Genomic DNA, 24815 nt, shown 5'->3' with positions numbered 1-24815 from the left:
TCATTTCTAGGGGTAGTTTTAATGGGGTTGCAACCATCCAAGTTACTTTTTGACCTTGGATTCGCGATCAGCGGCCCCAAAAACCCCCCGAAAGACGATATTCGAGGAACAATTTTAAATTTTTTCTCTGTCACTTCTAGGGGTGGCCTTTAGGGGTGGCTTGGGACTACATTCAGTTGCTTCTTGCCCTCAAATTCATTATCAATGACTTCTAAAACCAGAGAGAGACAATTTCTGAGGCAAAATTTTGAATTTAATAAAGTTTTTGTCTCTATCACTTTAAGGGTAATTTTAATGGGGTTGAAACCATATTCAGTTGCTTTTTAATCTTGAATTCATGATCAACGACCTCAAAAACCCTCGGAAGACGATTTTTGAGTTGAAATATTGATTTGTTTTCACTGCTACTATTTAGAGAGTTTTGGGGATGGGAAAACTACCCTAACTTTCTCAGTTTTTTTTCCAATGCCAAGGTTAGTGCGGCTGAATGTTCCTAGAGGTCTAAGGAATACGTACACAAAAAATTTTTGAAATCGGAGCTGTTCCACCACTTTTCCACATTTTCCGGCTTATTTATTGCACTATAATACTAAATTATAATTATACTCAAAATACACACAAGAGACATGAACACCAATAGGATAACTGTGTTGAGTGTTAAAGAAAAAATGACCACACCAAAGGAAACTTTGTCTTTGTCTCAAGTTTCATAATCCGTCACCAAGTTACGTGCTTTTAAGATATTCCTCACTTACTCCTTTGTATTATTCACATTTATCCATGGGCGAACCAGAGGAAGGCATGTACCCCCCCCCCTAGACGGGAACTTTCCATAGATTTTGTTATACAGTTGAATTTATAAAATTTGTACACCAAAAATTTGTCATTTGCTAGGACACAAATTAAGCTTAATTAAGCTATTAAGATTTTCAATCATTCGCACTGCAATAAAATATGGGCGTACCAAGAAAGATACCGCAATAAAATGGTTTAATAAATGCTCTATGAAACTTTTTTTCAAAGAATTTTTTTTAGTTTCAGTATCTTTAATATGTACGATATAGGACAGAAATTTCGATGCTTCCAATTCATATGAACTATTTATCTCAAAATTGTCGATTTCTTCACTTCTTTTTGTAATTAGAATACTGTCCCTGTCACACTCAGTAACGGACGGGATGGTTTATCATACAAAGACAACATCATCACAGATATAAAATACTGGATGTACATATGGTAAGTTATACATTGTCTATCCCTGCAATGCAGCTAACCCAATACAATAACCATATAATACCATTTGTTATATTGTATAGTATATGTGTGACTGTAAGTCAGAGTAAGAAAAAGGTTTTCAATTTACATATTGTTCAAATAGCACAATAAATCAAAATTTTTCTATAGAAATGATTGTTTGCTGGGTGTATTGAATGGAAAAGCATTGACTTCAGAAAACTACTTGAAAAACTACCTTACATGCCTTATAAAGGCTTTAATTTTCAAAAAAAATTATATTTTTTATTTCGGGGGTCTACTTATACACGTTAAAAGAGGAAGGGGTGAAATGGAATCAATTTGAGCATAAATTCGAGACACGCAACTTTAAGAACTCCTTTACATGCCTTAAAAAGGCTTAAGTTTAAAAAAAATGGAATTATTTATTTGTGGATTAAAAAAGGGCAGGGGGTAACAAGTTAAACTATTTGACTGAAAATTCGAGGTCAGCGACCTCGAAAAACCCGTTATTCGCCCTTAAAAATTTTAATTTTCAAAAAAGGTCATTTTGTGAGTCTTTCAGTCTTTCAGACCCCCGAAAGGTAGGGTGCATAAAGAAGTTTATGCACCCTCTTAAATTTCGGATTACTTTAGCATTTAAAATTATTTTGACCTTTTTAAAATATTTTCAAATATTAAAAATATAATTTTTACTTTATTTCATAATTGCTGAGTGTATTGCTTACAGAAATACACTCAGCAATTATTTCTATAGAATCAATAAATTTTAGGTTATTCTATCGTACTAAAAGAATGATATTTACCTTTACTTTCTGGTATGCATTAGGATATTTTCTTAAACTTTATAGAAAAGAAACCAAAAGAATAGGCCGATGTGCATTTAGAAAAGCTTTTCCGATATTCTCTGTATCTGCGAATACAATATGTACCTGAAATATTCCATAAAGAATCATGAAGATGAAGTCAGCTTTCCGACTTGGGTAATAACGTGATACGCTTCTTTACGGAGGGTCATGTTGATATTTTACATCAAAGTTCACGAAGCTTCGTGGTGGTACAAATTAAAGTCGATTCGAACAGTCAAGGAAAATACAAATTAATTGTTTACCGTATCGGGAAAGTATTAATAAGTTACTAATAAATTCGAAAATGGTTTATTTCTGCGAGTGATTATTCGTAGGAATATCAAGGAAGCCGAGTGAAATTCTTTAATTTTGTGCTTTTCAGAACCAAAAAACCAAACCGAATGTATAACATATTGCATTAAAATGGATCGAGGGACTATATTTCCAATGTCTTAGGTACCCATAAAAAATGAACGAAGGGAAAAATATGAAATAAGAAGTTTTTCCCTCATCTATTCAGAAGTAAGTACCGCTTGTCATCTTTACTAACAATTATCAATTTTTCATTTAGATTTGGGCATTAAATGCTCTTGTGCCATTTACGCTAGAATAGCTAGAATTTCCATAAAAGGGAGACTGTTTGATTCGAAAAGATAAATATAGTCAAGGAAAATTTAACAGCCGAACAATCAGTGTACATTATTTTAACAATAAGTCCATAATGATACCGATGTTCTTTATACTGTCACCAATTATGCAAAGAGCTTAAAATGTACGTAACAAAGAAACAAATTACATAATCCTGTTTAGTTTACAAATGCATATGTAAAACTATGTCAACAATACTGCATTATGTAATAAACTATCCATTTTTCTAGCATTTTGTACTATTGAAAACAAATAAATTATCATTGAAAATTAGGGTAAATTGTGGTTTACTATAGTGTCAATATTGCAGTAAATTAGAGGTTTTTTTTTTCAATTTTTAATTATGTACAAAATTTAATTACTAAAATAAACTAAAGCAGACAGTATTTAGAGTTTAAAGCCAACAATATCAATAATAACCAGAGTTGTTGTTGGAACAGTTGGCCACCTGATCCTCCTAAATAATAATGCGATATAGTAGACAAATTTAAGCTGTCACTAATCTGGTAATATTAGTTGTATTAACTCACATAAAATACCTTTTACTTGTTATCGGGTTTCGGTAACTACACGTGCATAGGTTTTCATCTGCAGGGTGTCGCTAAAAGGTCTCAACAACGCTTTATACCACATATAACTTAGCTCAAAATAAGTGGTTTTTTTTTTTTAATTTTAGAGCAGATAGCGCAATTTTGATAAAATTTGTTGTTGCGACACTGTTTTTCATACAAAACAACTAATAACAACCTTATAAGTAATATCAATCAACTCAAGGTCGTAAAATGTGGGGATTTTGGTAGCTCTAGCCCCCTTAAATTTTTACGCCAATGGACGTAAATGCTTTTAAGTATGGAATTTAGACAAAGTTAACTGCTTACTAAACTCGCATTTGAAACATATTTAAGAACACTCTCCATTAAATTACCTTTTTTCTTAAAGCCTTTGCCAAACTGAGCCAATTTTGAAGATAATCGCCAATTTTTTAGTTTTTTAGGGTACGGAACTCTAAAGTCGTACTTGAAAAATAGCTAAGAACACTTTCCATTAAATTACCTTTCAAACGAAACAAAAAAATCAAAATCGGTTCATCCATTTAGGCGCCACGATGCCACAGACTGACAGACAGAAAGACGCACACACATAGCGATCAAACTTATAAAATCCCTTTTGTTTAGTTCGAGGGTTAAAACAGGTGCTCTTCATAGACATCGACTATTCTCATGGTTTACAATTGCGTTTTGGAGGATTGCAAATATTAGTTTTAACTTCAATCAAAATAATTTTCGTTGAAATCCCACCATCAATTATATACTGACTTTCTTTACACAGAGTGTCGCTAAAAAGTCTTTATAACGCTCCAAAACATATAGCTTAGCTCAAAAAAGGCGATTTAGCTAGACATGTCCTAGTAACAGTTGCACCGTTTTGGCGCTGTACGCTCTTGAAGTTGCAATTTTGAAACCGTTTTTCTTCCCTACTTAAGTATGGAATTTAGATGTGTACTGAAAAACTATTTACTTCAAAAAAAGTGCTCTTCGTTAATATCGATTATCCTTAGGGTTTACACAACATTTGCAATTTTAATCTTTGGCAGTAGCCAGGTTGAGAAAAAAATAATGCATTTGTTTCGAAAAACTACATTTGATTAAGATATTTTTCGATAAAATAAGACTTAAACAATATGAATTATTCATATCGGCGTTTTCTTTACGATTTTAACAAATTAATAAATAATAATCTAAGGTATTTAAATCAATGGATCAATCAATGGTGGTGGCCAATTTGCTTTTATCTAAAAACTACTTGAATCAAATGTAAATAATTTTTCGAAACTTAATTTTTGTCTCAATCTTGCTGCAGTTACCAGTTTTTCTGGGCAGCACGATATAATTAATATTGGGAAAATCACCATGCATCATTACGTCGTTAAAGGTGAATATCGCACACAAATTATAGAAAATTTTTAAACAAATAAATGATCAGATCAGGCTATCGTCAATATGAGTCCACTACTTGTCATTCGGTGGGAAAAAAGTAAATAAGACAAAAAGCGAACTCTGTCGAAACGTGAGATAAGATAGAGAGTATCCTTATATGTGAACAAATACAATGGTGACGATACTATCGGATCGAATCGAGGTCGCAAACGAAAAAAATTATCTCATACATCAGTTGGAGTGTTAATTCATACCTTCGATATTTTAAGAACACTGTATATAAAATGTGTACATAATTTCACGAAAATGTTTACTTATTATAGGTACATTTCTGATGCTCTTAAATGCAAATATTGGTTAGAGCTTATCCTTGTTAGATGATAAGCAATGTATTATCTATATGATAGAGTTTCTAAATTGGATTTCTGTTTGTCTTGTGACTTGGGATTGAATTAAATATTTTAAACATTCGAAATAGAAAACTTCAAATCAAAGATTCTTAAAAAAGTAATTTAAATAAATAAAATTTCTATTTTGAGTATAACCTAAAGAATTACATCTTAAATTTCTGTTGCAACGAGGAGGAAGAATATATCTAATCGCTAGTCGTTACCTTCTACGCATTATAGTTTAGTTACGACTTTAGAAAATCTTGTTTTCCTCTAGTTTTAGGAAATCTTCACTTCGAAGTAAAAATCACGAATCACAGTAGTTATTACTACAATTTGCGTTAAACACGAAATCCCTACTACTTTTAGTTTAGCGTAAAATGTTTTTCAAAGTGTAATCTATATATATAAAAAGAGAGTGTTTGTTTGTATGTCCCCGATTTTCCCTAAAACTAACCATTGACCTTCGGTAGGGGATTATGTCATTGGGTAGCCCTTAGGCTCCCATTGTGAATAAGGGAGTTTGGAGGGGGTGGAATTAAAAATGATCTAGAAATTCATAGAAAATAGATTAAAAAAATAGTTCTAATAGTACAATAGGCCCCACTGTCAATAGTACAATTTTCACTAGATGGCGCTACTGGCGCAAATGTCTTTCGATTTTTCTCGAAAATTCTGGAATGTTCCATGGATTTCTATCGAATTTTCTAGAATTTTCTCGAACATTCTGGAATGTTCTATGGATTTCTATCGAATTTTCTAGAATTTTCTCGAACATTCTGGAATGTTCTATGGATTTCTATCGAATTTTCTAGAACTTTCTCGAATATTCTGGAATGTTCCATGGGTTTCTATCGATCTTTCCCTTACTTTTCCGTACACACAGAGAGTGTAGACATAATATTGGGATCGGCCAAAAAAATCTTACTGTTCCGTACACACAGAGAGAATTAAAAAAAAAAGTCTTTCATTTAACAATTTTGATATTTAAATGTGCAAAAACAACCCAGCGAAGCGGGTTTAACAGCTAGTTTTTTCTAAATGTACACAAAAGGTGCACGGTCTACCTCTGAACAGGAACTTTACAAAGAACAGGAAGCACCAAACATTGAAAATCGAATGAATGGATAACGATCATGCTCATCTTCATAATACCCATCATTTTCACTACGACATAGTCAGAAATCGTATCATGTGACGCCTGGATGCGCCAACGTTTAATGAAATAATCCTAAATCGAATTAATTTTCCCAATATAACAGGAATTTAAACACGCACAAATACGACATTTCAGAGGGTTATTATTTATATAATTTTGATTAAATAATAAAATTTACTTTTACTTTAAAGAAAGAACCTAATAATATCTATCAATCAACATAACCAAATGTTTTTCACACAAAAAAAAAAAGACGCAGAAAAGTATATATCCAGAATTTTATATGGAAAAACCGTACGTGATATGAATTAAATATGTGATATTATAATCAGAAGCGATTCATTCCAGTCTATAGAAAAATTGTTATCAGTATAAAAAATAATTTTCATACGTACAGAGAAAAATGAATTTATTGTAAAAATTTTTATAGTTATCCTAAAAATATAGTGTATATGTCGCTTTTGGCGACATCGAATATTTTTTATTTCGGTTTTAAAATTACATTCTTAGTTATTACAACGGTCTCTAAACAAAACAATTAATCATACTCTAGATAACAAAATTTTGCAAAAAATAAAACCGACAAACAACGCACAAAAAAAGTAAAAAATAAAAAGTAAAAATAAAAAAATTAAATTTAATAAGTATCGACTCCAGTCAATGATTTAAGTTAAGGTCTGCCTGAGTACGTAATAAATAAACTCAGATATTACCCGCATTAGTCTATATCTTTAAAACTAAAAGTTTTGGAGTTCATACTCTTTCAAACAAACGAGAGTATCCCTTTCAAAATCGTCCACAATTGGCGGGGAAATCAGTGAACATATATAAGAATCGATTCACAGATAAAAATTCAATGGGTGAACAATCGATCATTCTCTATTTTTCTACCCTTAGGGGCAAACTTTTTGTTCAAAGTTATATGTAGCCAACTTCTTAAGTTATGCGTTGTCGTTTAAAAAAAATGCGGGTTGAATTGAGAACCTCCTCCTTTTTCGTCGGTTGTACAAATAAAATTTGAAAGTCGTTGCTATTATGTACAATTGTATCACGTAATATCATGTTATAAGATCTGATAATGTTATCAAAAGATAGATTTTAAGCTGTATTTTGAAAATTTATTTTCTTATTACAATTAGTTAGGAATAAAATAAAATAAGTTAAGTGCGTTTACTGACTTGACTATTCACTATAAAACTGATCTTATACTCTGAATGTATGAAATATGCAGGTATACTATAAGTTTAGTACCTAAGTTCATAACGCTTAGAAATATTCATGATACAAACAAAATTTTGTTATAGGTGTTCATAAAATCACCTTATTAGTCTATTTCCGGCTGTCCGTCCGTCTGTAATCACGATAAATTAAGATTGAAAAGAGATATCAGGATTTTTATAGCGTACTCAAGACGTAAAACGTGGATTTGAATTCGTAAAAGAGCAATTTATAGGCTAATTGGGTCTCGGATCCGTAGAACCCATCTAAAAAATTGTTAGAGATAGAGCACAAGTATTTTAAAAAATGTTCCTTATAAAAAAAATAAACAACTTTTGAAGGAATTGAAGATTTGCAGGTAGCTTCAACTAGTGGTCTTGCGCAACATTCTCGAAAGACGGAAAAAATGAAATCTTGAAAATATTTTCGAAAACCAAGTAAATGGCGCCCGGAAGGCCGCCATAATTGTGTGTTCTAAACTCTTCTAATTTATAAAAAATAAAACCAGCATAGACTCCTCTCTCTATACAGGGTATTTCAACAATTAACTCAGTCTATTGTTTTTTTTCACTTGTTTTATATCATCTAGCAATAGGAATTATAATTTCTAGATAGTTTTGCATTAATAACATCGTGTCAAATATTTTCTAGTTATTAAAAAAAACGTTCCAAAACATTTCCAACTCTCGTACCATATGGCTCGAAAAGAATTTCACAACATTCGGTCGAGCCGTTTCGAGTCGCGCGAGATTTTTCTTAAATTTTATTCTGATTTATATTGCCGATCGAAGCGTATGAACAGCAATATGATCCGAAAAGAATTTCATAACATTCGGTCATGCAAGTCGTTTCGAGCCGGGCGAGATTTTTCTTAAAGTTTTTCCTGACCAATATTGCGGAACAAAAAATTATATCGACTTAGTTGATGTGCCAATGGAAGCGTATTAACGGTAATATGACATTCAATTAAGTCGGTCGAGTTTTTATTTTTTTTATTTTTTATGACTTCTTGTCATGCTATGAAGTTATTTGTGTGGACCCCAAGGGTCGCGCCAGACTCTATCCACGGCTTGTTTCTAATTCTAATGAACGTAGAAATACTTGCGGATGGAATTGGAGATAAAATTTTTAATATATATAATTTCTAGTAAAGATTGATGATAATAGTAGGTATAAATTAAAAAATTTGTGAATACTACATAAATTACACAATTATAATCCATAAAAAACACCCACCTAAAAAATACCTAGCTCTAACCATGACAATGAAAAATAAAATAAAAATGTATAATAATGTCATCACAATAAAAAATTTCCCATATTTTTTAATAAAGTGATTTTTCCGTACAATAATATCAGTTATGAATATTAATGAAGTTTTCTTTTTCATAATAATCAATGTATGTCACTAAAATATGTTCAATCATGTTTATATCCGATTTAAAATATTATTACTTGAACAGGAAATCAAATTTCATATCGGCACAAAGTACCTCCTACAACTACGGTATGTATGTGGATTGAAAATTACATTTATATTAATTTTAAATTTTACCAGCTGATACCCGTAATTACGTCGTTGTACGTGAATTCTAAGCTTCTAGGTCTTATTGTGCGGAAAGTATTTTGGTCTGTGATCCAATTGCTGTTAAATATATCTTAAAGAAATAATAAGGTAGGTAGTGTTTCAATTAGATTCTATAGTACTTATAAACCACGAAAAAAACAAAATTTAAATTCAATCGATAAGGAAACAAGTGAAAACAAACAATTGACTGAGTTAATTGTTTAAATACCATGTATAGACAGTGTTGATTACTTTGTCACATTACACATACATACATGTCACACATATATAACTGATATTCCCATATAATACAAACTATACAATTTGTGCATAATTTACGACCTCACGGGTAAACAGTGATGTTTACGAAAAAAAGTTCCAAACAAAAAGTGTTTATTTTTTTAAAAGGAACATTTTTTACATTTAAACTTTTGTTCTATCTTTAACGGTTTACAAGATGGGTCCTACGGACCCAAGACCCAATTGACCTATATTGCTCATTTACGAACTTGACCTGACTTTTTACGTCCTTAGCACGCTATAAAAATTTCTGCTTGATATCTGTTTACGTTTTTGAGTAATCGTGATGACAGACGGACTGACGACAGACGACAGACAACAGACAGACAGACAGACAGACGGAAAGAAACTAATTAGATGATTTTATGAACACCTGTACCAAAATTTTGTTTATAGTATCAATATTTTTAAGCGTTACAAACTTGGGACTAAACTTAATATACCTTGGTATACTTCATACACATGGTATAACAAGTGAAAACAAACAATTGAGTCAGTAAATTATTGAAATACCATGTATAGACAGTGTTTACGTTTGCAAAAAAATGACCTATGTTGCTCATTTACGAACTCCTCACTTTTTATATCCTAAGCATGCTATAAAAATTTCAGCTTGATATCTCTTTCGTTTTTTCGTTATCGTGCTTACAGACAGACTGGCGGACAAACGGACAGGGATAGCCGGAAATAGCCTTATTAGGTGATTTTATGAACACCTATACCAAATTTTGTTGGTAGCATCAATTTTTTAAGCGATAAAAACTTAGCACTAAACTTAATATACTATGATATATTTCATATATACATGGTATAAAAATGCATTTAAATTTTCCATTGGACAAAATTTGGCGAAAAACGCTCGAATAATGACAATGAATTCCTGTGTGGTCATGACGCTAGACAATTATGTAAACAAAAATGCGCTGAAATTTTGTATGATTATTGTTTAAACTTTTTTGTTTACATAGCTTTATGATGTAATAACATGACCGGCTACTACTTCATGGTGTTTAAAAACAGATAAAGGAAACCGAAAACTTTGAATTTAATTTATTTTGTTGTTTTACTACTTTTTGTCTAAGCTATCTCAAAAAAATATTTTTAGATTATTTCTCGTATAAAAGAAAATACCCTCTTGTAATTAGTGATAAAAAATGAATAAATTTAGATACATATAACTGTACAATAATCAAACTTTCCCCTTACCCTCAACCTTTTTTATATAACAGACTATCACAAAGTTGTTTTAGACCCGGGAACACCACGGGTTTTTTGAATGATAAATATATACTTGAAACTTCGTGAATGGCTTCCTTTTTCGAAAAAGCTGCGTTTTCAAATGTGCAGGATGCTGTCATATTTGAGTTATCGTTCTGGAAAAACGCAGTAGGGAATTTGTCTGACATTATGATCACTTGATAACATTAATAACTATTCAACAATAAAATATATTTTCCAGCAAAAATACTGTACCGATGAGCTTGTATGTCACCTCGAACATGCCCTACATAAATTTTTTTGTTTTTGAATACGAACATATGTGTGTTACAAAATGTAAAAAGTTTCTTAATACAAAGAAAATTAATTTAGTAAACATTAATAGTTTTTCTAATGATGAGCACCGCACTTAACAAAAACGGTCTATAATTTTATGATAATATAGATATATAAAATCATTTTATTTCATTGTATTTTAATTGAAAAATAAATTATTTTAGTTTTATGTTCATTAATTTTAATAGTACCTAAATATAAAATTTTTTGCTTATTAAACTTTTATAAACATGTATAAAAATAGCAATACTAATTACTACAAAGGGCGTATAAGTAACTATACAGTTATATAAGGTATTATTTCTTACAATTAGTTGAATTGTAAACGAGTCTTATAAAAAAGCTATCGAATTTCGATTCTTTTGTAAACTTTTATACCATTCAGTGTTAGTAAATGATTCTTATAAGGTTATACTTATATCAATGGAGGTGATAAGCGTTTCCATATTTTGGTATTAATTAAAATGCTTGGACAATTTTAACACTTTTGACATGCTAAATATGAATAAGCGCCGACTACCGCGTTCATGGACTCCATAAACCCTGACCTTCCATACCAGCACTCAACCAGCTTAACTTTCCAGGAGTAATGATCTGCGAAATTTTATGTTAGCAAAAATTAGAATTAGAGGACACGTTAATTCTTGCAATTATTAAAAACAAAATGCTGCTAATTACACACAATTTCCACACCCTCTTTGTTAAATAAATGAAATAAAAAAATCCTTTATCTTGGTATTAACAAAATTTTGTCTGGTAAGGAGTTCGGTGAAGGACGATTTTAGTACGGATCTTAGACTAAAACATATTAACATTAAAAGCAAATGGTGCTCAAATTAGAGTGATTTAATAAATTTTTTTTCTCAAGATTGAATAAATAAAATTATACTATAACAAGTGAACTCAAACAATTGACTGAGTTAATTGTTGAAATACCATGTATAGACAGTGTTGATGAAGCAATCGTTTGTTTTTTGACTTCACGTTAATAAAAAAATATATCCACTTTTAAATAGCTACACACACACTGATATTCCCATATTAATGCATACTATAAAATTTGCACCTAATAAGCGCCCTCGTGGGTAAACAGTGATGTTTCAAACAAAAGTTGTTTATTTTTTTATAAAGAACATTTTTTACATTTAAACTTTTGTTCTATCTCTAACGGTTAACAAGATGGGTCCTACGGACCCAAGACCCAATTGACCCATATTGCTCATTTACGAACTTAACCTCAGTTTTTAGGTCCTGAGTACGCTATAAAAATTTCATCTTGATATCTCTTTTCGTTTTTGAGTTATCGTGTCCACAGACGGGCGGACGGACGGACGGACAAACGGAAATGGACTAATTAGGTGATTCTATGAACACCTATACCAAAATTTTTTTCGTAGCATGAATATTTTTAGGCGTTACAAACTTTGGACTAAACTTAATATACTATGTATATTTCATATATACATGGTATAAAAAGATAAAATTATTCAAACCATTTATTTTGATATGCAACTTGTATAGCATGTCTCTCAACAAATTGTATGAACTTTCATGAAAACTTAAACAAAATGACACATAGTATAGTAAGTTTTTTTAATAAATGTAACTAAAGTTATAATTCCTACAATTTAATTTTTTTATGGAAAGAAAATCAAACAAAAAAAAAACAGTAGTCCGTTATTTTCAGAGGTTCAGTTTCATATTTGGATAAAGTACAACTGAAAGTAAAACAACTATTTGGTTTTGCTTAAGGTATTTCTTTCATCAATATTTCTAACCGTTACAAAGTTTAAGCAAAATTTAATATTCCTTCCATACTTTACATATAAAGTATATTATTATACAGGGTGGGCCATTTTAATCTATGCATCTGAATATGTCGCCTATTACAAAATGACCTCAGCAAAAAAATGTAGAATTGGATAGGAGGTATCAGGTTCTGATACCCGATTTGACCTAGTTCTTTTAGTAGAAAATATAGATTCTAAATGATAAGAGATAACAACTAAAGATAACACTTTAAATCATAAAGTTGATCCTCATAGAAAGTAACAATTTTTGTGTAAAACAATTTTTCGAAAAACGTTAGCTTTCGGAAGAAATGCGACTTAAACATATGTCATTGTTACATTTAACCAAAAGAAAGGACGTTTAAAGTTTATCGATAATTGTAGATCAAAGTTATGGACACATGCAAATGTTCTCGTAGTTAGCGTGCTTTATTTCGATTATGGCATGACATATATTATGCAATAATGATATATTTTTAAGTCGCATTCTAAACCATCGAAAAAATGGTGTAGATGAAAACTGTTTTCTCTTACTGTTTAGGATCTAAATTGACTATTAAAGCAACCCGAAGAACTAAGCCCAATCTGATGTCATGAACATGGTATACTCCATGAAACTCTACAATTTTTGTTCTGGTCATTTTTTAATAGGTGGCGCTTCTGGCGAGACATTCATATACATAAATGAAAATGGCCCATCATGTATATAAGAAATTACATGTTCATACAAAGAAGTTCATGGTAAATAAAACGAATTTCATTCTAAAAGTCATACAATCGGAAATTCCTGATCATCCTACAAGTTCTATGTTTGATTAACAGATTCACATTTTGCAAAGTATGATGTAAAATTAGCTGGCCTTTTGAAATTGAATAATAAAGGATGACTAATACTCAATTTCGTTATTCTAGACTCTTGTACGCTTCAACAGTTTTTTTTTACATTAAGAAATTGAAAAAGTTCATGTTTCTAATATTTAATTAAATGTAAATGTCTGTGTTTTTGATACGGAACCCTTTACAAAAGTTAAATAAAAGAAAAAAACTTTTCTGTATAAGAAAAAGTGATTTATACAAAATTTATTTACGCATCTATGAATAACAAAAAACGAACAAAAAAACCCTTTTTCCAAATTGAAAAGAAATAAAAGCTCTATTATGATACTTTTTAAATGTTAAAAAACAAAAATACTAAATCATCATATAAAGAGCTTAAAGTATCTATTCTTTCGTATCTATATTAAATAAATAATAAGTATGAATGGTAAAAAAGTTAAAAGCTCTTCCTTCATACGCAATTTTAAAGGATTATTTTTAAATTTAAATGAAAATTATTATCCTTATTTTTATATGGACAAAAATTACTTGTATATATGCGTGCACGTTTTCAAGAAAATAAGTTTGTGAAAAAAATGCGAGAGTGAAAACAAATTATTATTGAATTTTTTTCGGGCCATTCGAAATTGGCTCTCTGAAAATTTCGATTAAACAAATTTAACGGATTGTATCAATTACTTAAAACTATTAGTAAGTGAACTTATATTTACAAACTTTTTTATTGTAATATAACAAACCTGGTTTATGGCGTGCAGACCACAACACGGGCGGAGATGGATGATCACCTGAGGTCGCCAGTTTGACGTGTTTTAATTAACCTGTAAATATGAGAAAAGAAATTCAATTCATCTTTTGACAAAGAAATTTTTCAAAAAAATATGAAATGTGAAATATTAGGGTAAAATATTTCCAACATGGTATTTACAGTGCATATGCTAAAGCTAAGGTATAAAAATGTTTCAACAGAATTTAACAAAAAATTAAATTTAAAAACCTAATAGGGCTTACTATTAAATCTGAAAGTTTCAATAATTGATAATGAAATTGAGTAATTTCTACTATTTAAAACACTTGACAATTATGCCTACGTTCCCAATTTTGAGCAATTTACGTCAAAATTAAATATCTTGAACAGGAAAATTAATATCTAAAGTTATTATTTTTATTTTTTTCTAAAAACTTCTTTTCAACTCTCCTAATTTTTATTAAATTTTGTTGAAAGAATTTTTTAATATCGTAAAAAAATAGCTGGAAGGACAGTTAGAGTTTTACATACTTGGAAGTCGCAATCGGAAAAGTCAATTAACAGCTGATGACCTCGCGATCTAAGCCACCAAAAATTCTGCAACTTCAAGATCTCACAACTAACATTTTTCTGAGTCTATGAAAAAATAGACCAAGCCTGTGGACAAGTGCATTCATGCTGGAAATACCTTAAATGTCTATTTTTAAAGTTATTTAAACCTGTTGCTCAACAGTTAAAAACTCAACAATTTTGGCTGGATAGATAGTAAAAGAAGCGTTGTCAAATAAAGTGTGCTTTACCATTTTTAACGAACATATGGTTTTGTCTTCCCATCGCTTTCACCATATTGGCCATGCCTTTAATGGGGTCGAATTAGCAAGGATTTCCGAGATTTTTGTCGCTTGAGTTTATCCTGTGATAGCGTCCACTTTGTGATTCACGGGTTGGCACGCGTTTAATGGGGTCGAGTTAGCACGGGTCTGTGGATTGTTTCGCAATTGCGTTTACCCTGTGATGGTATCCACCCACTCTGATAACGTAATGCAAAAACACTATGAGAAAATAGGTAAATACATTAAGGTATTATTTGAGTATATTTCTTTTAATTTTTTGAAATACTCATCTTTTTTTAAAAATTTTCAAGATTTTCGGAAGCACTCAATTAGCACTTAAATGTTACACCCAGAATAAAACAAAATATCAACATTTATATGAAGGACTGTTAGGTTATTAAATCCTGATAGACCTTTCTTTTTAACCCGACTTCCAACAAAAACGTTATCAATTCGAGGTTATTCGAAGAAGTCATCAATTCGACTGTATTTTTTGTTTGTTACCTCAAAACTTTTGACTGGGTGAACCGATTTTGATGATTCATCTGTTAAAAAACTGGTGCTTCCCGTTTGCATTAAGTATGCACGACAAGAGGACGAATAACTCAATATCACTTCGATGATTCTTTTTTTAGTGGCAAGTTGGTGAGTGTACTTCAGATTCACTAAAAATCACAGAATAAAAAAACTTTTAACAAAAAGAAAACCGACTTCAAAAGGAAAACTTTTCAAAAATATATTAAAATGCACTAAAAAGTAAAAAAATAACGATAATATAATGTAGTTAAAATTATTGTTATTTTTGGAGTCGGTGCAGTGTCAGCCAAGCTAATGTAGAAAACTGTTCTGTCAAAGTTGTTTCCTTGGCTGACACCGACTCCAAAAATAACAATAATTTAAACTACATTATATTATCGTTGTTTTTTTACTTTTTAGTGCATTTTAATATACTTTGGAAAAGTTTTCCTTTTGAAGTCGGTTTTCTTTTTGTTAAAAGTTTTTTTATTATTCAATTAATGGAAAATCGTCCGCACACAACAAATTACTATTGAATCTAAAAAGTTCTAAATCCAAATTCAATATTTTTAATTTGGGCTAGCCAATTTTATGGACCTTTTTAAAAGTACCATCGATATATATGTTTATAAACTAAAACTATTCATATTATAGATAAAGAACAAAACAACACCATTTCCACATAAAAGTAATATATCAACTAGATAATTAAAATTACAATAAAATAATAATGAATGGTGGTTCTGTGCAATGTTATTGATTTGAAGGTGTTATTTATTATATTTGTACCATAATAATTATCAGAATTAAAATTAATGTATGTTTGTATAAAGCAAACAGTACCATACGTATATTATTATCATTCCATGTAGTTTGTGTCCATTATTCTATACGGATCTTTAATAAAATACTCAGAGTTAATTCACTGCGCAAAAAATTGATGACGCCTTTCAAATCAATTGTTAACATTCCTCCAAATAATATTTGAAGATTATTCCGTCAATTTAATTAAAGTTTATTCCGAAACATAACGATTTGAAATTCAATTCAAAATCGAAATTTTTTCAAACAAAAGCACTTTCTCTATAGATAAGCGACAAACCTAAAATCCGTAGAAATGAAAATGACTGACCAATCTTTGAAAATGTAAATGTTACTAAACATGTTTGTACTTTTCGTAAACCTTGGACCAAAAGGAGCCAATTTTAATTTTTTTTTATATCGATGAGTGTTGATCGAATCCAAAAAACTTCTACGCCAAATACTCCTCAGATCTTAAGCATAAACCGGCTTTTTTTTTTTAAAAGAAAATATACATTTCTCTCGTCGAAAAATCTATGTATAGATATAGCGTTTGTTTTCGAGTTAAAATACATTATTATACACATGTAGAGTCGTGTCAATTCGCATAAAGAGGTCGCAAAATCAGTTCCTATATGTTTTTTGAGTCAGTTTTCTACAATAATAAAATTTTCTACAATATTAAACACAAACTGATCGCCCTATTAGCTTAGTTGGTTAAGGCGTAATCAATTCCATCCGCGGTATGCTTAAGGTAGCGAGTTCGATTCCCGCCGTCGCAACAAAATGAATTTAATTAATAGTTGTGATGAGCTGGTGTAGTGCATGGTATATGCATGAAGGAGGTGCACTCAGCTTCTGAAATTGAGGAGCTGATAAATGAAATTATCAACGGAAAGGTAGTAAAACACATATATGGTATCACAATGGACTCCATAGCCTAAGCGTGTCCTTCGTGGACAGCCAATACAACCTAACCTAACCTTACCTAACCTAAAAACAAACTGTATATTAATAAGTTAATTTGCTTATAACAATTAATAGCCCACTCGCAAAAGTTTTTTTTTACGAATTGACTCCTTTTGGTCCAAGGTTTACGAAAATTACATGTTAAGTTGCATTCACATTTTTAGTGATTGGTCGGTTATTTTTGTTTTTCAAGGGGTTTGCGGCTTGCCTACTAACAAAAACTAATTTTAAAAGAAAAATCAAGAGATGCAGAAGTCTCGTCCTCATATAATATTTGATATAACGTGTTAATATAGAAAAAGCTATTAAATATATGATGTATGAGGGACTCGTATACATATAAAGAGTACACAAAAAATTGAAACAAAAGTACGCTTGAGTTCATAATAAAAATATGAAATTTATCTCAAACCAAGAATATTCATGAATAAAGATTGCATTCGGCGAAGAAAATTTTCTTGAATTGAGAGAAAGTAAATTACTTAGTTCAAAAATATAAAAAGTAAGGTAAAAACAAGTGAAAACAAACAATTGACTGAGTTAATTGTTGAAATACCATACATAGACAGGGTTGATTACTCTATCACATTACAAATTAAAACATGTCACACATACATAACTAATATAAGTGATATTTCCATATAATACATACTATACAATTTACGACCACACGGGTAAACAGTGATGTTTACGAAAAAATGTATCAAACAAAAGTTGTTTTGTTTTGTATAAGGAATATTGGTTACATTTAAACTTTTGTTATATCTCTATCGGTTTACAAGATGGGTCCTACCGAACCAAGATCCAATTGACCTATGTTGCTCATTTACGAATTCGACCTCACTTTTTACGTCCTGAGTACGCTGTAAACATTTCAGCTTGATATCTTCTTTCGTTTTTGAGTTATCGAGTTGACAGACGGACGGACGGACAGACGGGCAACCGAAAATGGATGAATTAGGTGATTTTATGAACACGTATATCAAAATTTTGTGCGTAGCATCAATATTTTTAAGCGTTACAAACTTGGGGCTAAACTTAGTATACCTTGCATATTACATATATGTATGGTATAATAATCATGGGCCAAGTAAGTTTTTTTTTTGTTGATTAGTCGCATTGCTTGAGTTAGTTTCGATCTAAAGTTCAAAATATTTCCGAACGCCCTTTATCAGCAATCCATTTTCCGGTCTAAATAAGTACTGGTGTATCACGTTCCAGCCTTGGCAGATAAATGATATTTCAAGAAAGCGATCTTTTTTCAGGCTCAACCGTATGTACAGCTCAACGGTTTAAGCCTTTTAGATAAACTAGAATAATTTTTCGTCCATCCCATTAATGCCTGTATATCTCATGAATCGAACTTTTCTGCGACAATTTTCAATATTTTTTCAAGTTTTCGAGCATTCGAAAAATTAAATTTTTGAACCTAAGAAGAACAGCAGTGTACCATATTCGTCCAAAAGAGTCCCCATGGTATCCAAACTATAATTTGCTCCCTATAGTTTTTTTTCGCGAGGACAAATTGCGGGAAATTCATTTCTTGATACTAATAAAAGGGAATGAGTTTGATGTGTTTGATACTTTGATTGATATGTTCGATTTTTGTGGTTTGTTTGTCAAACAAGTTTGGCAATATGTTTAATGAAATGTTTATTTCATGATGTACAAGTCCTTTTATATGTGTATTTGAATTTTGATTTTCCTAAATTTACACCATTGTGTTGCGCTATTGTTAGTGAAATGGATACCAAATCCTAGGTATTTAATTTTTTCCCACTTCTCACAAAATATTCAAATAATACTAGCTCCTAATAATCATAATGAATATAATGTGTTTTTATCTTTATTACATTTTATTGACATACTTTAAATTTAGCATCACACTCAACAAACTTGTGTACATAATACTTAACTAGCTAGTTAGCTTCACTCACAATTATACAAAATAGTTAATGAGTAGGGGTGCTATAGGTACAGATTGATTCAGAAGTTTAGGTTCATATTACCTGCGCAGAGTTTTTAAAAGTATACGGATATGGATAATTTTTTATTGTGCTAAATATAAAAAGGTTTCAGCTTTCAAAACAGTCCTTAACATTGAATATTGTTATAAACAAGTTAAAACAAACAATTGACTGAGTAAATTGTTGAAATTCCATATATAGACAATGTTGATTACTCTATCACATTATACATATACCTACCTATATATGTCACACATACATAACTGATAATCCCATATTAATACATAATACAAAATTTGCATCTAATGTATGTTATACCCTCGTGAGTAAACAATGATGTTTACAAAAAAATGTTTCAAACAAAAGTTGTTTATTTTTTTGATAAGGAGTTATCCTGTTTGACATGGTAAAAAAAGGAAGGAGTCCTAATTATTGGCCTTGGCCTTGCTTTTACCAATTTTTTCTTTATTCTTGATCTGGGATACAATCTTGCTGTTAACAAAATCATAAGTAATTATATTTATTTACACTCGCTGTTCCAAGTATACTATTTTAACAAGAAAACCTTTCAACATTGTGGCGTACGTTAATAATATTACATTCATTTTCATAAATTTGATCGAGTCCCTATATATTATAAATGTTAAAGTAAGGATATTTGTTTGTTTATTTGTTATGCTTTCTCGCAAGGACTACTGAATTGATTTAAATGAAATTGTACAATATCATCAGATTATCAGAATACATCAAAATAACACAAAATTAAAGATTTTTGTAAAAATTTTAAATAGTAAATATCAAACAATTCATAGCCTTCTTTTGATATACTTAATGAACTATGACTATTTTACACTTTAAAAAAATTAAACTGTGCATATATTTTAGCTGTGTAAAACAATCCTTTTATTGTTATGGAAGGGGGATAAGCGAGATCAAGAAAGGTGGAGGCTATAAAGCGATGGCTATTATTTTTAAGGCCAGTGAAGCTAGCGGTTTTTATTTTCATTACCACACGAATTTACAAGCAATCCAGTGAGCCAAATTACCGCCAAAGTCTTAACTAATAACAATAATAAACAATGGTAATTATTTTAATGTTCTTGTTATCTCAATAACAAAACAAATTTTAAATTATAATTACCGTTTATTTGCACATTTTAGAGGCGTAAGTAAAGTTTTGTACGATATACGTGTGATAATGCATTATTAACGCACCTCTCCGGTTTCCCAGCTCGTACGTTAGGAATCGTAAATAACTATTAAAAACCGAACTAGGATCTGTCTCCTACTTAAACATTTATATATGAAACTAGGATCTGTCTCATACTTAAATATTTTAGAAATAGTAGAAAAGTTCTCGCAAGTATCTTTCAGTTCGGTCTTGTTCTTGTAAGCATTATTTTTATTCCGCAAGGATTGTCTTGGTCCTGGTATTTATCTTGCAGTTCAAGCAATTCAATTCGTTGTTTCTAGAGATATATCGAACTGAGCTTACAGTATTTCTGTTTGAAAAACTCCCCTTACTTGGCGTATCGCATGCATGGGTGAATAGGAATATTTACGATTTGAAAGCTCCAACAAACAAAATTTGAAAATTCTCGGTTAGTATTAGTGACATGGAAATAATATTCACCATAAACAAAATTTTATAAAATAAATTTTACTAATACTTATCATCTACCAAATTCATGGCTTATTTCTGACAGATCTTGTACAATTCTTATATATTAAATTTTAATATTTACATAATTTAATAAACACACACACACATACATACATACATAGATACCTTTATAAGTATAAATAGGTAAATAAATATAAATAAAATGATATCATTCCTATCCGTTTAGTAGGTACAACATTCATTATAAATAATTAGCAAATAGTAAGTTGTTGGTGCTAAATTGACTACAGTAACCGTTAGCTATTATTAATTATAATTTACACTTAGCAATCTATTGTTTTATTATACTTTTATATAATTATATCTAGTTCTTGTCATTTTATTATTTTCTATGGAAAATATGCTTCTATTTTTAGTGTTTTTTTTACTTAAATAAATAATGGTTTATTTGTATTAATATAGAATATCTAGTCTTAGAAATAAAATGAATAGGGGATCGTACTAAATTTTTTGTATCACTTCAGGTAAATAATTCTAACTGAAGGCGCAGAAAAGTGAAGTTGGTTTTTAAAAAGCTTTGCTAGTATGCAAGATATGAACGTTTAAAATTTCTAACTAAACATAGAGGAAGATACCCACTAGTGACGTCATACATGGATATCGATATAGAGATTACATATAAAACTTTGTTTTGCTAAAATGAGATGGGCAACATTTGAATGCAATCTTTGATTGCTATAACATCTTCGTTTTTTAATCAATTTTAATTTCACTTTCAAATTTTGTAATGGTATGTAAGTCTAGTTTTACCTTTTTCTGGGTAATATGGCCAATTCGACATCAGGATCATCCCCAATTTAAAATATTTGTAACGACATGGTATTGAAAGTAGTTTTGCATGAAATGTTATTTAAAGTAGTTTTGCAAGGGGACAGTTTTCCACGGCATAAAGTTGAAAAAAAAATTGTAGGACTATTGTCTGTCTCTGTTAGATTTTATAAATTATCAAAGTTGTCTATATTTAACACATAAAGGATAGGAATCCATACTATTAGACATAGACATTATTGAACATTTTAAGTTTGCGTTTTTGCTACATAAATTAACTTTGCAAAAAAAAACTATGTATATGTAAATAAACAAATTAGGGATGCTTAAGGCTAAATAAGGTTGTAATTGACCGTTTAGTTTACGAAAAAACAATAAATTAAAATTACTTTTTGATGTATATTTAGTCTAATCCAGAAGTTATTAGCAAGAGTGGCGATGTAACTTATGAGCACAGATGAATAATTTATGATAATATTTGTAATAGCGCTGACAAATTTGCTGTACAAATACAACAACTATTTAGAGAACTATATTTTTCTCTTTCTAAGATGTCGCGTTATCTCTCACTTCGACTTTGAAAAGCAACATTGTAGATAGAAATCAAAAGAAACGACCAATAGGAAAGCTTCGACCCAAAAATACAAAAATCGATCCATTTGACCATTTGTCGAATATTTTTCTGTATCCTTCCAAATCCTACAGGAATTCTTTATTTTTGTAACTCGAGATCTATTCATCTAGTCGTTCAATTAACTAAATTTTTGTTTTTTTTTTTAGGTTTTCTTAAGTTAGATTCCAAAAGTTACGATTAATTGCTTATCATCGGGCATTTTGACGATATATTGAAAAGTATATACATCCAAATACCATATCGATCCAATTTTTGTATTTTTTAGTCAAAATTATCTTGTCGGCTAAGTTTTACCGAAATAGCAGACAACAAATTTTTCCCAGTTTGTTTTTTAAGACCTTTTAAAAAAATTCACGATCTTAAGTTTTTGTTTCAGAATTCCGCTTATAGGGTTTATTTTGACCCAGAAAATACAAAAATCAGATATCTTTTCGAAAAATGGAGTCTCGAAAACTACTTCTATGATCATCAAAAGAACTGGATTATGTTGGATTTAGGAAAAAATGGAACCAAAATAAAAACTTCAGACCCCAACCAATTTCTCCATAGTTAGAAAACTCAAACCAACCAACTCGTAATTACAACAATACGCCGGAACTATAAAACTTTCGGTCTATTTTTTCCGATTACCGGATTTTTGAGTATATTTAAAAAAATGTAGACTGCTTTTTATAAAATCATAAACTTTATAAAACCATAAAATTCCAAATATCAGGTTTCTGACATTTGGATAAAATCAAAAAGAAACATAAAACGCCATATTATCGTTGGATATCTTTCATGATTTTGATTGAATCCTTATATAAATCGAATACATTTACGTAGGAGGAATATACTGTCTACGTAGGATGATAAACAAAACTATAATTTGTATCCCATGATAATGAGAATTGGTAATTGTGTGCCACAGTGGTCTTATACTCTACATTTTAGAAAAGTCCTTAGGGGTCAATAATAATCAACATTATAATTATTATGGGAGCATACAAGATAATTAAACTTTGATGTACTCTGGTCTATTTATAATTAAAGCATATGTATTCTGCAATTGAATCAAAATCAAATTTAAATTGTTACAAAATTATTTTCTTAAAAAAATTTAAAAGAACAAATCCTAGTTAAATTAATTAATTAGTATTGTAATCATATCTTTAAAATAACAGCCACGCTAAAATGATCTGATTTGTTTGTTTAATATTAGAATAATATTCGACTCTGTGCTAGCCACGGTAAAAATTATGTTAACAGTTTAATTCCAACAACTAAATTTACAAAATTTAAAAAAGCCCCGATAAAGTTTTCGGGTATGGAACCCTAAACTCACATTTTATACATATCAAATCAAAGAACACTCTCCATCAAATTACCTTTCAAACAAAACCAAAAACATCAAAATCGGTTCATCCGTTTAGGCACTACGATGCCACACACACACACAAACAGACACACACACACATAGCGGTCAAACTTATAACACCCCTTTTTTTTAGTTCTGGGGTTAAAAAAGAATGTGAAAAAATGATTTTTTCGGATTCAAAACCGGTTTCCATGGTTTTTAAGTAAAAGCTAAGGTGTATTTAGGTTAAGTTAAGTTAGGTTATGTTGGCTGTCCACGAAGGAAACACTTAGGCGATAGTGTCCATTGTGATACCATATATGTGTTTTACCACCTTTTCGCTGATAGTTTCATTTATCAGTTTCAATTTCAGAAGCTGAGTGCACCTCGTTCATGCATATACCACGCACTACACCAGTCCATCACAACTATTAATTAAATTAATATTATTGCGACGCCGGGAATCGAACCCGTTACCCTAAGCATCTCGCGGACGGAATTGGTTACGCCTTAACCAACTGAGCTAATAGGGCGAAGATGTGTTTAATTAAGTCATCATTTGTATTATTAACATTTATTATAATAAACCGGATATCAGAAGGACCCGGGTTAGAGTTCCAGCTCCTGTGTAATTTTTTCGATTCTGTCTATTTGCTATATCATGTAGGAAAAACTTTAGTTTCATAATAAAAATATAATTTATAATAGTAATTATCGACTTTGATTATTCAATTTCAATACAAAATTTAGTAAGCAAGCAAACAAGCAAACAAAAATAATAAATCTTGCACTACATGCAAAACAAAAACCAAAATAAAAATTAGGTGAATACAAGCAAAACCAAGTTCAAGGTTAATTGCAAAACAAAGATCTCTGAGTGTAGGCTTTTGTCCTGGTCTTGTTCATCACTAGTGCCAATCAAGAACATATATACTTGGACTTGAAACCTCCAATGCCGAGCTTTAAGCTCCCGTGACTGAATTTTGGGCGCCTATATGAACAGAGCCTAGTTATCTGTCGTTGCGATATTTGTACTGCAAATCAGGCTGCCCAACAATTTCAATTGTTTTTAATCACTTACA

General features: G+C 30.4%; 1 protein-coding gene across 1 annotated transcript in view; it reads right to left on the bottom strand.

Moving 5' to 3' along the window:
• Positions 1–24815, bottom strand: part of LOC123301809 (dual 3',5'-cyclic-AMP and -GMP phosphodiesterase 11-like) — a 413277-nt gene that overhangs the window by 352208 nt on the left and 36254 nt on the right. The window contains exon 2 of the mRNA XM_044884715.1: positions 14218–14298. The gene's annotated coding sequence lies outside the window, so the exon portion shown is untranslated. The remainder of the gene's footprint in view (positions 1–14217; positions 14299–24815) is intronic.

This window comes from Chrysoperla carnea, chromosome 5 (assembly GCF_905475395.1).
Source record: "Chrysoperla carnea chromosome 5, inChrCarn1.1, whole genome shotgun sequence".
In the NCBI taxonomy this organism is placed as follows: domain Eukaryota; kingdom Metazoa; phylum Arthropoda; class Insecta; order Neuroptera; family Chrysopidae; genus Chrysoperla; species Chrysoperla carnea.
The sequence above is the reverse complement of the archived record's forward strand: the minus strand, read 5'-3'. Positions and strand labels throughout refer to the sequence as shown.